Source organism: Pimephales promelas, chromosome 2 (genome assembly GCF_988280905.1).
Source record: "Pimephales promelas chromosome 2, fPimPro1.hap1.1, whole genome shotgun sequence".
NCBI classification, from domain to species: domain Eukaryota; kingdom Metazoa; phylum Chordata; class Actinopteri; order Cypriniformes; family Leuciscidae; genus Pimephales; species Pimephales promelas.
In genome coordinates, this window is record NC_142770.1 from 42,867,502 (window position 1) to 42,880,319 (window position 12,818).

Genomic DNA, 12,818 nt, shown 5'->3' on the forward strand with positions numbered 1-12,818 from the left:
GGCTCGCTCTCAGCATCTCTCAAGGAGCTCTGAGGAGCCGACGATGGAAGGAGACACTGTCCTGGGATGCCCGGGTAGAGTGCGTGGTGCCCTCTTCAAAATCCTGCTGTGGTAAACCAAAAACAGAGAGGTTATTTTACTAATGTACAGTGAGCATAAATTCATGTACAATACTGTTCAAAGTATTTACAATACACTTACAACAAGTACTCTACTCTACTTACAATACAGTCTGTCTGGGTTGTCAGTTCACAACGAGGCTCCATTTAAATTTGTCACACATGGTCTGTGAGAGGCAAGCAGACGTCCGGCAAAATCACAGTCTGAAAAAATAGAGTCTGTCCGGGTTGTCAGAGATCCAACCACTCCAGCTCCAGGACGTAGATCAAACTCAATTATTTCATTGGTCACACTGAGGCTCCTTTTACATGAAACTACAATGTTTAGACGCTACTGAGGCTCTTTTTACATGAAACTACAATGTTTAGACGCTATTGAGGCTCCTTTTACATGAACATCAAGTCCATACGCAAGCTCCCAATTTTGTCCAAACATTGATAGTCCATACGCAAGCTCCCAATTTTGTCCAAACATTTATAGTTCATTCGCGAGCTCACAGTTGAAAAACAAAACATTGATAGTTCATAGTATTGTGTCATAAAATGTGACACAAATTGTAAAGAATCAAATGTCCAGCCACTCCAGCTCCTCTATCTCCCCACGAAAAGTCCTCTTCTTGATGCCGTGGTCGAAGCAGATCTTATCATCTTTCTTAATGTCCGTGGTGGCCTGAAAGAGCAGGACGTGCCTGTCTCCCCCCTGAAGCTTCACTATGCAGTGGCATGGCTGTACGTTGTGCTTCTTCTTTGAGTGTGTAATTCATCTCCCGATGGTTTCCAGAGACGGGTGGCACTCACAGGGGAAAGTCTCCGCATCGATGCAGATTTCGTCAGCGCCATGTTTGAAGAAAAACAGGTTTCCCAGCTGGTCCTGCGTCTCTGCCATCTCCCTGCCCTCAGCACCTGTGATCACCTTTCCGTGGAAATCACACAGGATGGAGCCCTTCCCGAAGGCCTTGGTTGCAACAACGCCTGTGGTCAAAAAGAGGGAGTCATTAATGTGCTGTTCATGATGTTATTATATTCATTTTATTTATGGATTTTACTGTGCTCATAAGACAGTTGTACATACCTTTCTGCTCCCCAAAGGCCTTCACAGCCAGACCCGACCATTTCTGCCTGGTCACCCTCTTGATGATGCCCGGGTTACTCTCCGCCTGTGCTCTGCTGAGCGGCCTCCACTTCGCCATGATGTCCTCTGGACGAGGATGATTGGCCGTCCAGCCCTCTGCATCTATGACTTTGGCCACCATCGCTGCAGTTGGGGTACGTCTTGAGAATTTTGCTGTCAAAGAGAGCACATTTGAATTAAAATTCAGGTTCACATACTAGTTCTAAGTGTTTCTGTTGGAGCAAATCTAATCATTGGATCATAAGGAAGTATATACACTTACACAAAAGATGTTGCTCCCGAAGGCTGTACTGCAGAGCCCTCCACTTATCATAAAAGACTCTGTCGCCGGGGAACCCAGCTTTTTCTCTCTGGGTCTTGTTGGGTGGTTGGCCAGTGATTCCCACAGGGAAGGCCTGCAGGAAAGCATTTAAGTCCGGGGCTGGGCTGCCAACCTCTTCTTCCACCCGCCTTCTCTTCACTGCCTGGGTGCCCTCTTCACCAGAGTCGTCAGAAGAGGAGCTGCAATATCAAAAAGGTTTGGAGGTTACAAACTAACGAACTGATGGATGAGCGTTGAGAAACATTATTATTATAACAGATTTATAACATAATTATATTACAGATAATTACATACCGTGTCAGGGAGCTGACAACGGCTGCTTCAGAGTGGCCACCGGCTGCTCCAGAAGGTTCACACGCCGTGCTGGTGGACGCCTCTTCTGAGTCCAGGTCTGCCTGTTCAGGAGCATTAGCCACAAAAAAGTCTCTTTGGCGAAGCTCTTCCAGAAGAGCCAGTCTGGATGGTCTGTGGGGGTAACGTTTCACCATCTCCTTGTAGTCCCAGTTCCTGGCTTGCCGTGTCCACGCCTTGGCAGACTCCTTTGCCCTATTTGTTTCCTCCATCCGTTCTTCGGGTGTGTTCTTTTTCATACACACTCTGCTCAGATGCGTCGACAGCATCTCCTGTGGTTTCCCACACAGCAAGCAGTGAATGATGCGACGGTTGGATTTCTGGCTGTGAGACAAAGCAGACACACCAAAACTTACAAATCAAATGAATGAAGACAGTGAATTCTTAAAACAGAGGCCTAATATGACCCTTGACCAGCAAAACTTAAAAAAGAGATAAAAACTTAAACCTTAAACTCTTAAGTATGCAGCAGAACAGGGCATTGTCCTATTACCATTGAAATGGAGCTCAACAGAAAATACACAAAAACACAAACATTACCGCTTCTCAGCTTGTCCTTCCATTTCAGCAAAATCCAATTCAGATGGTCTCAGCAGATCAGCAGAGTAGATAGATCCAAGTGTTCTCAGCAGTTCAGCAGAGTAGATAGAATCCAAGTGTTCTCAGCAGATCAGCAGAGTAGATAGATCCAAGTGTTCTCAGCAGATCAGCAGAGTAGATAGAATCCAGATGTCCTCAGCAGAATCCAGGAGTCCTCAGCAGATCAGCACAATAGAATCATTTGAAGAAAAGTGATTTCTCTAGCAGAATGCTTCCCAGATAAACCTCCTGAGTGTCTCAAACCAGCCAATCAGATCGCAGTATTATACAATGGGTGTCTGGGGATACTTAAGTGTTTGTTGGCTTAAGAGATGGAATTAATTTAAGTCCTGAGGGAAATAATCTTTCTCAACTCTTAATCTTTCCGAACTCACTGATTAATTTGATACTAAAAGCAGAAAGAAAGCTTGAGATTTTAGTTAAATAAAGACGTTTTAGCACAGCAGAAACAGTAACGACAAAGGCCTGGGGTGAGTTCAGCGGTGAAGCCGCAACTTTAGTCTGTATTATCAACTCCCTGAACAAGATACAGATAATTCAATGCAAACACATTAAAGTGCAGGTCTCAAGCTTTCAATAGATGTGCAAAACTTGTCTGTAGCATAAACAATGACTGAGATGCGTTCATTTTAATAAAATAATCCAAGTTGAAAACTGGTAAAGTGCTGCCAGATTTTCACCACGGCAAAGAGGTCAGCTAACCTGATTACCTCTCATTCCCTCTATGAACATGGTAAAGACAAATAAGTGTTGGGGTATGAAAGCACACATACCCCTAGATTAGTTTTATATTAAATAATAATATCAGGCTGTTTCATGTTGTTCCCGGCCCGAGAGAGCAGGGGTCAAACAGGCCTCGAATTAGGCCTCTGAGCTTTACAGTGACTGCACTAAAAATGGCTGTACGAATTTGTTTCTGCTTATTGCTGGTCAGAGAGGGGAAAATATTATTTCCCTCAGGACTTAAATTAATTCCATCTCTCAAGCCAACAAACACTTAAGTATCCCTGGCAGTAATGGGATTAATCTAATTACTGTTTTTTCAATTGTAATCCCTTACTTTACTCGTTACTAGAAAAAAGTAATTGGATTACAGTAACGCGTTACTTCTAACGCGTTACTGCCCATCAGTGCACATAACGTTATCCATGTTGTAAAAATTTAATAAGAAAACATATCTATTGCAAATGCAAACCCGTTCATCAGTGTCAATGTCAGTGCCGTCTTGCCCGAGAGCTGCATGGACTCACAAAACGGATCTGAAAAGTTGCGATAAATAGTGTGGGCATCATTTTAGATCAGATTCCAATCGGATACAAAGATATTTTGGCAGTGTGAATGTAGTCATAGTTAATACGTTAGCATTTTAGCCATAGTCAAAGCTTCGTTTAACTTACACATGTGATGTGGCTGATGAGCTGATGCTGTGCCTCTCTCACCACAAACGCCTTCTTTCATCAGTTTTTTACACTCTTCTCTTTAACTTTTGACAGTCTATAGAACTCGAAAGGTATTTTCCCGATGCAACCGATAGGTACAGACCAAAAATCGACAATTATTCAGCAGTAATAATCAGCCAAATATGCGAGCCCGTTCAGTTCAATGGCATTGTTTATGTTCTGTGCCTCCAAAATGGCCGACTTCCGGATTGATATATACACGACGAGTCGTGAAAACCTATTGGGTCACATCGTTCACAAAATGGCGGACGGAGTCCTCAATTCATTTTCATATTAAGAGCCATCTCACTCAGCAACAGACAATGACCCAGCTTTCAGCATTATACCCACACATTCCCACATCATTCCTCTGTTAAAATTTACATAAGTATAATAAACATTTTCTTACAGGATCAAAATGTGTATACTTTCTAGGACAATGTTTGTTGCTGTTTGTCTGTGCTGTCTGAATTGGCCTTAATCCAGCTAACATTTTGTTCGACTTTATTTTCTTCCACAGTTATATTTCATAAACGTAATGATCATGACAACTAAATATTTTTGTTATGGTTATTAATATTAAAGAAAGAAGAAAGTTATTTATTGCTACATTAAAACCATCCTTGATTTAACCAGCCGAGTCATTTCCAGAAGTGGTCCAGATCATACAAACATGAACGGGTTAGCAAACATGAATCAACCCAGTGAGCCGTAAAAAAATGCATGTGCCAGAGCGAGCTGCCAGCCTGGTTATCAGTTACGGTGAACATGAATCGGCCAAGTGCTTTACAGCCGGAAAGAAAATGCATGTGCCAGCGCGAGCTGCAGGCCACAATCGGCCCGTTAACACACGCCGATGCCGAGTCTAAGCCGCAGGCGCCGCGAGGCAGCCGAGCTCGGGCCGATTATACATGCTGGCTGGGCAGCTATTTTGCCCCAAATCCTCTTAAAATGTCTTTAATTAGGGGCCAAGCACCGAAGGTGTGGATGCACCTATTGAAATCGTTTTCGTTTTAATTATTATTCCTCTTCTTCATCCAAAAAATCACAATAATCTTTGTCCTTTGTTACTATTGATATGAAACAAAGTCTCAAATTTCAAATTACGTCCATTTTCTTTAGAAATTCAAAAACATAAGTAACGTTTTGGCGCTGTGGCGTGAGATCGCTCTGGCGCAGCTCAAGAGAAGCAGCAGCACCGGCTTAATAATACCAGTTACAGCGTGAAATAAACATGAATGAGCATCTGAAAGTGTGTCCACCTCAAAGAGCATGCACAGAGAAGTCCAAATTAAACATGATTTAATGACTCGTGAATGTAAGTACACACTGATGGCCTAAGACACGAAACGAGTGGTTTGTGTGAGAAAACGAACAGTATTTATATCGTTTTTACCTCTTGCACACTGAGTCCGATTGAACCGATTATCAGATCGAACTGGTCTTCAAGTGTACAATTTTGTGGACATCCTGGAAGAGCATTTAGGATTGTGCCAACATTTCTTTGTCCCCAGTGCAGTGGGTGATAACAATGAGGAATCACTCATAGGTATAACATTAAATCTGATAGTAACTAAATAAAAAAAAAATAAAACACTTCAGTGTGCCGACGCACGGACTGAAGGTAAACAGGTTAAATGGGTCAATTACTTGCAACATCACTTGTTAAATCAGGCACAATTGTCAGAACAGACTGCTTGGTAGTTGACAAACAAGTGCAACCATCAAATTGACGAATTGAGACATTCTTAATTGTGTACCACTTCCCAGTCACAAGGATATCTCCTCCTCAGACAGTCAACAATAATCCACTGGTTTTATCTGCCACTTCATAGGGTCGTCTTAGCAATCTTTGATTGCTGCGAGTCATTGACTGTGTATCCTCAGTCAACTGGATCACTTTACTTGTAACATTCACCTAAAATACAAAAAACATGATTCAAAAAAATGGTTAAACTAACAAACAATCTCTTTTCTTGGCAACAATAACCTTAAAGGTGCCCTATAATGTGAAATTGAATTTATGTTGGCATAGTTACATAACAAGAGTTCAGTACATGGACATGACATACATTGAGTCTCAAACACCATTGTTTTCTCCTTCTTACTTATATCTCGTTTTTGAAAAACACCTGAAAAACAGGCGAATCTCCACATAATACCGACTCTGACGTAAAAGTCGGGATCATTAATATGTATGACCCAAAATATTTGCATATGCCAGCCCATGTTCAGTGACAGACGAGACGGAGCTGCGCAGTCGAAGCATGGCAGTCGATCAGTGTTTGGATGTACACATGAATACAAAAGTATTTTTTAGTTCCTTCATCCGAGCCTCTGAAGAAATTAATTTAATTTTATTTTCTCTGGAAATTTCCAAACATTTCACTGAAGACTGTTTCCTTAACTTCCTAAGAGCTGGCCTCGGATCGAGCTGATGTGTTGTTGTTGTTCAAGTTCAGACAGGTAACGTTAATCTTTCACTCAAAATCGTTCAATACTGTTTATGCATCAGTAAGTCAAACCAGGGACTTCACATCGTTTCTTTTAGTAGGATGAAAAAATAATAATTGTGAATAAATTATATACAGAAAGCGATCAATATCTTTCCACACAGCGCGAGTTTATCTGGACACTTGCCAAACTCGTTATGAATTCAATGACGCACGTTACACTGCACAACGAAGCTCTTACTGTATTACATGATCGTGTTGGCATTGGTGAAAAAGCATTAGACTAGAGAGAGCAGAAACTGCATTACAATGATAAGATCTTCATTCTCGCGATCGACAGACTGTCTGTCCTCTGCTTGCTCAGCACAGCAACACTTTATGTGATGGGAATAGATCTAAATACTTTAAAAACATCTCACGATTCGTTAATCTCGATTGCTGTAATAGTAAAAACGTATCATAGCAGTAGTAAAATTATTCATATGCAGACACGCCCCTTCAAACCGGGTGTTCAAATCAGAGGCTAAAATCAGGCTAGGAAAAATGCCTTTTATTTCTAAATTATGACTATTTTTGATCTAAAAAACATACTAACATTATAAGGGCAACCCAGGAAACATAATAAAATAATTAAAAAAAACATTATAGGGCACCGTTAATGGCTTGTTTCCACTGAGCGGTACGGTAAAGTACAGTACAGTACAAGTCAGATCGGTAAACCATGATCCGGCTTGCGGTTCCACTGCCAACACTACCCTTACTTGATAGGTGTGGTGTTTGCCGGAATGAAACGATCAATGTTTCAACGATTTTCGTACTAAGAAAGCGACATAGTAAATAACAAAAGATGACGGACAGCAGATCTTGTTCTTGTTTCTCAACATGTTTTTCACAAGAAACAAGCGCTGGCATTAGGCGTTTCTCGATACCAAGTAGAGTCCGACTCAGGAGAATGATCCCGAGGATGCGAGTCCAGTAATTCTGCTAATGGAAAAGCGTTCTCGAATGCACCACTCAGGTCGCTCTGCTACTCCGGTTATCTCTGTATGTACATTTTAGGCAACAATAAAACGAAATATGTTATAAAACACCACTCTACTTCTTTTCGATTTCATTTCAATAGATTTTAAACATAATAAGCACACAAATGTGGTTCAGGCAACGTATAGCCCAGAGGTACTCAACAGGCGGCCCGCGGGCCTTACCCGGCCCATCGGCATTCATTTTATGGCCCGCGACATGCAAAAGATGAATGCAGTTTTTTCTAGCTCAAAGGTTGCTATTACTCTATGTAGGCAGGCTATACCGCGGACACTTTGGATAATCCGTGATTTATTAAAAAAATAAAATAAAATCATCGTCATTGTGATGTGTGTGGAATGTTTAATGGAACTTATATGGGCTAAATAGAGGAATAAATAGAGTCTCCGCTACGGCGACTGAAGTGCGCGCGCGTCCGAGTGAAGACTGCGCGAGCCATGTAGCTGACAGCAGCGGCAACAAACGCTCAGCTTGAGTTCAAAAACATTTTAGCACTAGATCTCTTATTTAAGAGCGAACTAAATTAATGCCCTGCTAGTTAACTGGAGATGTTTTGTTTGGATTAGGTACATCCGTGCCTCAATGTTTCCAAAAGTGTGCTGGGTACAAAATGATTAATGACAAAATCGCCATTGTCTTGTTTTTAACAGCTGACTCGGGTGACGTTAGAGCTGATCCGTGCATCTCTACTCTGCAATGTGTAATTATTGGCTGATGCTCATCTTAAAGGAGCTGTATGAAAGAAATTTATTTCAAATAATCATAAAATGGCCCTGATATGTAACTAGACATTCAGAAATCATGTTCATTTCAAATACTTATATCACTGACAACAGTAGTCCGGCTAGGATATTGTCATTTAAAAAGTGAAGTTGCAGCCCTCAACTGTCATGTTGTGTTTTGGTCTGATGCTCCGCCCTCCACTGATCAACCAATCACGGAGTCAGTAGTGTTGCGGCATTCGGGTTGCCAGCTCTGCTCTAGTTACCACAGCTGCAGATACAAATGTGTCGGATAAAAAAAATTTTGGATGGAGGTTGCTAATTATTTTAATATTTATTTTACTTCTATAGCAAAACAGCTGGTCTTAAAGCTTCAACCTTTCCATGGGTTTTTTAATATAGATTGGGTGAAAGCATTCTACAATAAACTTGGGGCATTGCCAAATTCATTTTCTTTACGGAAAGTTGAGATAGGGGAGATGGAAAAAAGCTATTACAGTTAGACTGCTCTAAGGGACCTGGTTTAGATGGGTTATCTCCTCGGTTTTTACGAGATACCGCTGCCCAAATAGCCCCATATATCTCATATTTTTAACCTGTCTGTTGAAACTGGAGTTTTCCCTCATGACCTCAAGAGGGCCAAGGTAATCCCCCTTTTTAAAAAGGGAAATAGCCACGATCCCGATAACTATAGACCAGTCTCTATTTTATGTACAGTTTCTAAAATATTTGAAAGGCTGGTCAATGAGCAATTAAATGAATACATGAATAAAAACAACTTCATGTTTAAATTCCAATCCGGATTCAGGAAGTCACATTCTACCGAATCATGCCTTCTCTATTTATCTGAAATCATTCACAGGGAAAGAGATAATGGAAAAGAGATCTGTGGAATGGTGTTATTGGATCTGCAAAAGGCATTTGATACAGTGAACCATGACAGACTGATTACCAAACTTGAGGCCTAATGCCGGGTTCAGACTGCATGATTTTCAAAGTAGTCGGGTCGCTGCTCTTTTCACACTGCATGACTATCTTGGCCAGCATTCAGTCACTGCTGTGTTCACACTGGACGATTGATCGGTGACAGAAGGTTTCACACTGCATGACTTTACAATGGGAAAAATCGCCGACAACTCTTCTAGCACGCTGCGCGCAAACTACGTTTCACAACAAACACACGTGAGATGTGAAAAGGAAACAACGCAAACATCACACGTGCTAGACCGAGTTCTCACGTGAGACTTTTTTCTTTTTCGACCCGGTTGTGATACAGCTCAGATGAAACGTCAAATAAACGTGGGTGCTCCTGCCAAATTTTTACTCATTTTTCTTCCATTTCTTGGGTCCAAATAGACCGTGAAGAAATCTTTTTTTCTGAATCAATGCCATGCATGTTGATATATGATCTATAACTCCTCCCCGAACTCCCTGCTGCTCTGTATCTTGCTCTCTCACTGGCTGCCGGTAATCACCGATGTAGTTTTCAGTCAAAACACTTTTCACACAGCAGGATTTTGAATCGCCGACAGGTCCAGATATTTAGCATGCCAAATATCTCACGGGCGTCGGCGACTCGTCGGTGATTCTCTTTTAGATCGCGTCTTTGCTCATTCACACTGCGTGATTGTCACTCGCATGAACGAGCGCCGATTTGCCTGTGATTTCGGGCATTTTGGCGATATCTCAAAACCTGTCGGCGAGCCAAAATTGTGGCTAAAATCATGCAGTCTGACCTTGGCATTAGGGGCAGACAGCTCCACCTGTAGATGGTTTAGATCTTACCTATCAGGGAGGGAACAACTGGTAGCCTTAGGGGGAGTAATGTCAGATCCTTGTATAATTGAGTGTGGTGTTCCACAAGGAAGTATTCTCGGACCGTCATTATTTTTAACATATAGACCATTTCAAAAGATGTAAACAACACTGGCCCAGAAGCACTTCCTGTTTCAGTTTGTAACCGTTTTCTTTATTTCACATGTAAAGAAAACATCTTAAAGATGTTTGTTTAAATTTTTGATTCAGTTTTAAATGTTCTGTTGGTTGTATTTTATCCCAGCTTTTATGTAGTGTTAAAAAACTGAAACAGGAAGTGCTTCTGGACCTGTGTTGTTTACATCTTGTGAAATGGTCTATATTAATGATATGGCCGACTCCTGTTCATGTGAACTATTTTTATATGCAGATGACTCTGCACTCTTAATGTCTCATAAACAACAATCCATTCTAGAGAGTAACCTGAGTGCTGAGTTATCTTCTGTAAACAACTGGCTGTTTTTAGCTAGAAACTCTACATTTTTAGATTAGGTCAACAATGATCATTTTAGCTAACGCTTTAATTTTAAACCAGTTTGAATATGCATGCACTTCCGGTTGAGTCACGCGTTATTATGTCAAGACTGACCATGACCCATAAAATATTGTATGGTAAAGTCCCAAATCATTTGTTGGGTCTTATTACTAAGGTGAAGGACACACACACACGGTTTAAACTCGTGTAATATATCCAACGCATTCTCATCCCAAAGCGCCATATACAACGCTTTTGCAAAAGCGTAAATATCCAACGCACATGGCACCCTTTAACGTCTAATGAGACGCATCGGTTATGGTTAAGTTTAGGTATGGTGTAGGGTAAGGGTTAGACCACTAGGGGGCGCCTTCTGCCCAAATATATCTGCGTCTCATTTTACGTTAAAGGGTGCCATGTGCGTTGGATATTTACGCTTTTGCAAAAGCGTCCTATATGGCGCTTTGGGATGAGAACGGGCTCAATATATCAGACCTCTGTCCTTATGCATTCAAGACAATGTTAGGAAAAAAAACATTTGCCTATATAGGGGCAAATATATGTAGCCTGGTTCAACCAGACTCTAGTACATTTCATTTGCACATAGAGTCTGGCCTCTCTCAATTGAGAAACGTTTCCTTCCTTGTAGGCGGGTTCACTATTAAAGTTCAAATCTATTGGATCTGCCCAAAGTCACTCACGATCTGCCATAGCCAATCGCTAACGTGTGGTCGTGAGTGACGTATGTCACGCGCCGAAACGGCTGGAAACAACAAGTCCGAATGATCAGAGGATTATGTTTACAAAAGGATTTCAGTCAACGAGAGCTGCAGGTTTTGTTAATCTAGGAACAATTATTAATTCGAAATGTATATTTGACACGAAGGACAGTGATATATTCATTCAACGGTGGAAGCTGTGTCTAATCATTACAAATACGCCGCTGTGGTCGTTTTCTGATCTGCCGCAAATGCTGTAGCAGCTACAGTGAATGATCAGTCTGTCGCTATCTGCAGATGTGTAATAAACAACAATTTTTCATATTACGTCTTATTGTTTCTTAATTACCTTAATTATGGTCTTCAAAGTATGTGTTTGTACATTTTTATGTGGCATTTAGTTTTTATTTATTAAAACAAATCAACCATTGCCATCTAAAACTGAAAATCAAATATCTTCAAAGTATGGTTTTTCACATTTTTATTGATGACAATTATTTTTAAAAAATCACAACCAATTTGTATGATTTACAACATGTAAAACTGACACACCAACCTCCTGCACGAGTGCACAAAGGGGTCAAAATGTTCTATTCATCACAAGAATCAGTAAATTTACAGTTGGGAATATGAGCGACTGACATGACTCCTGAGCGGATCTTCAACAATAGTTTAGCAGCCAGGACTCGGGGCTTCCGAACACCGCGAACACCAGGCTAAACCGTCCGTCCAAAATGTCACGGTCATCGTGCACGAGCTGCCCAGCACAAACCTCCAACCTTTCCGCCTCCTTCACTTGGTCCTCCGTTGTGCAACAAGAGGTGAGACGATAACAATCCGGCTTTAAATTCTGTATATTCGGCAGTTTCTTTTCCAACAACGGACCGAATAGCTTTTCTCACGTCTTTCTCCGCTGCCATTACTGAACTCAAACTGACGCGCTTACATCAACGTCATCTTTCTCAGCCACTCCCTCTATTCGCTGATTGGTCCTACAAAAAAATGATTCTGGAAACCTAACGATACACAGCAGTACCAGACGTAGTACTGAAGGAAAATGAAATTGAGCGGAAGTGCGTAGGAGGGTGCAGCCAGGCTAAAATATATGTTCAGTGGAACAAGTTAGACTGGCAAATTAAAGTAATCTTAAGCATTAATTCTTTTAAAAAGAGGACCAAGGATTGGTTATTAGAGAGGGTAGCGAAATAGAACCAGGAGCCAGTTACCTGTAATTTACCTGCATCTGTAATTTTGCTTATTTAAGAAAATGTTCGTACAGTATGTTGTCATTGATTATCACACAATATGTAATTGTCTTGTCTTGACATTATGTGTAAGAGGACCACAATGGAAATAAGTCCTGCACTTTATTGTGTTTTAATCCTCGATTGTTGGTCCATTTAAATGTCATTGTTATTATTATTTTTTTTATGTCCCAGTATTACTTTAAATTGGACAAAGACTAGCAAGACGTACCTTGCAGGGAGGTTTTTAATACTCTGAGTATGAACTTTAAAAAAAAAAAAAAATTGTTGCATTAATATTGCTAGAAAACTGTTAATCCACTTTACTGTTCCAGATTTGGTATTTTCACGTTCAGTATTAGCTTACTTTAGATAGGACTAGCAAA

The 12,818-nt window shown here is 40.9% G+C and overlaps 1 pseudogene; it reads right to left on the minus strand.

The window, feature by feature from the left end:
- Positions 1-684: 684 nt before the first annotated feature.
- On the minus strand, positions 685-2,487 carry LOC120477432 (uncharacterized; annotated as a pseudogene).
- Between the last annotated feature and the right edge of the window lie 10,331 nt (positions 2,488-12,818).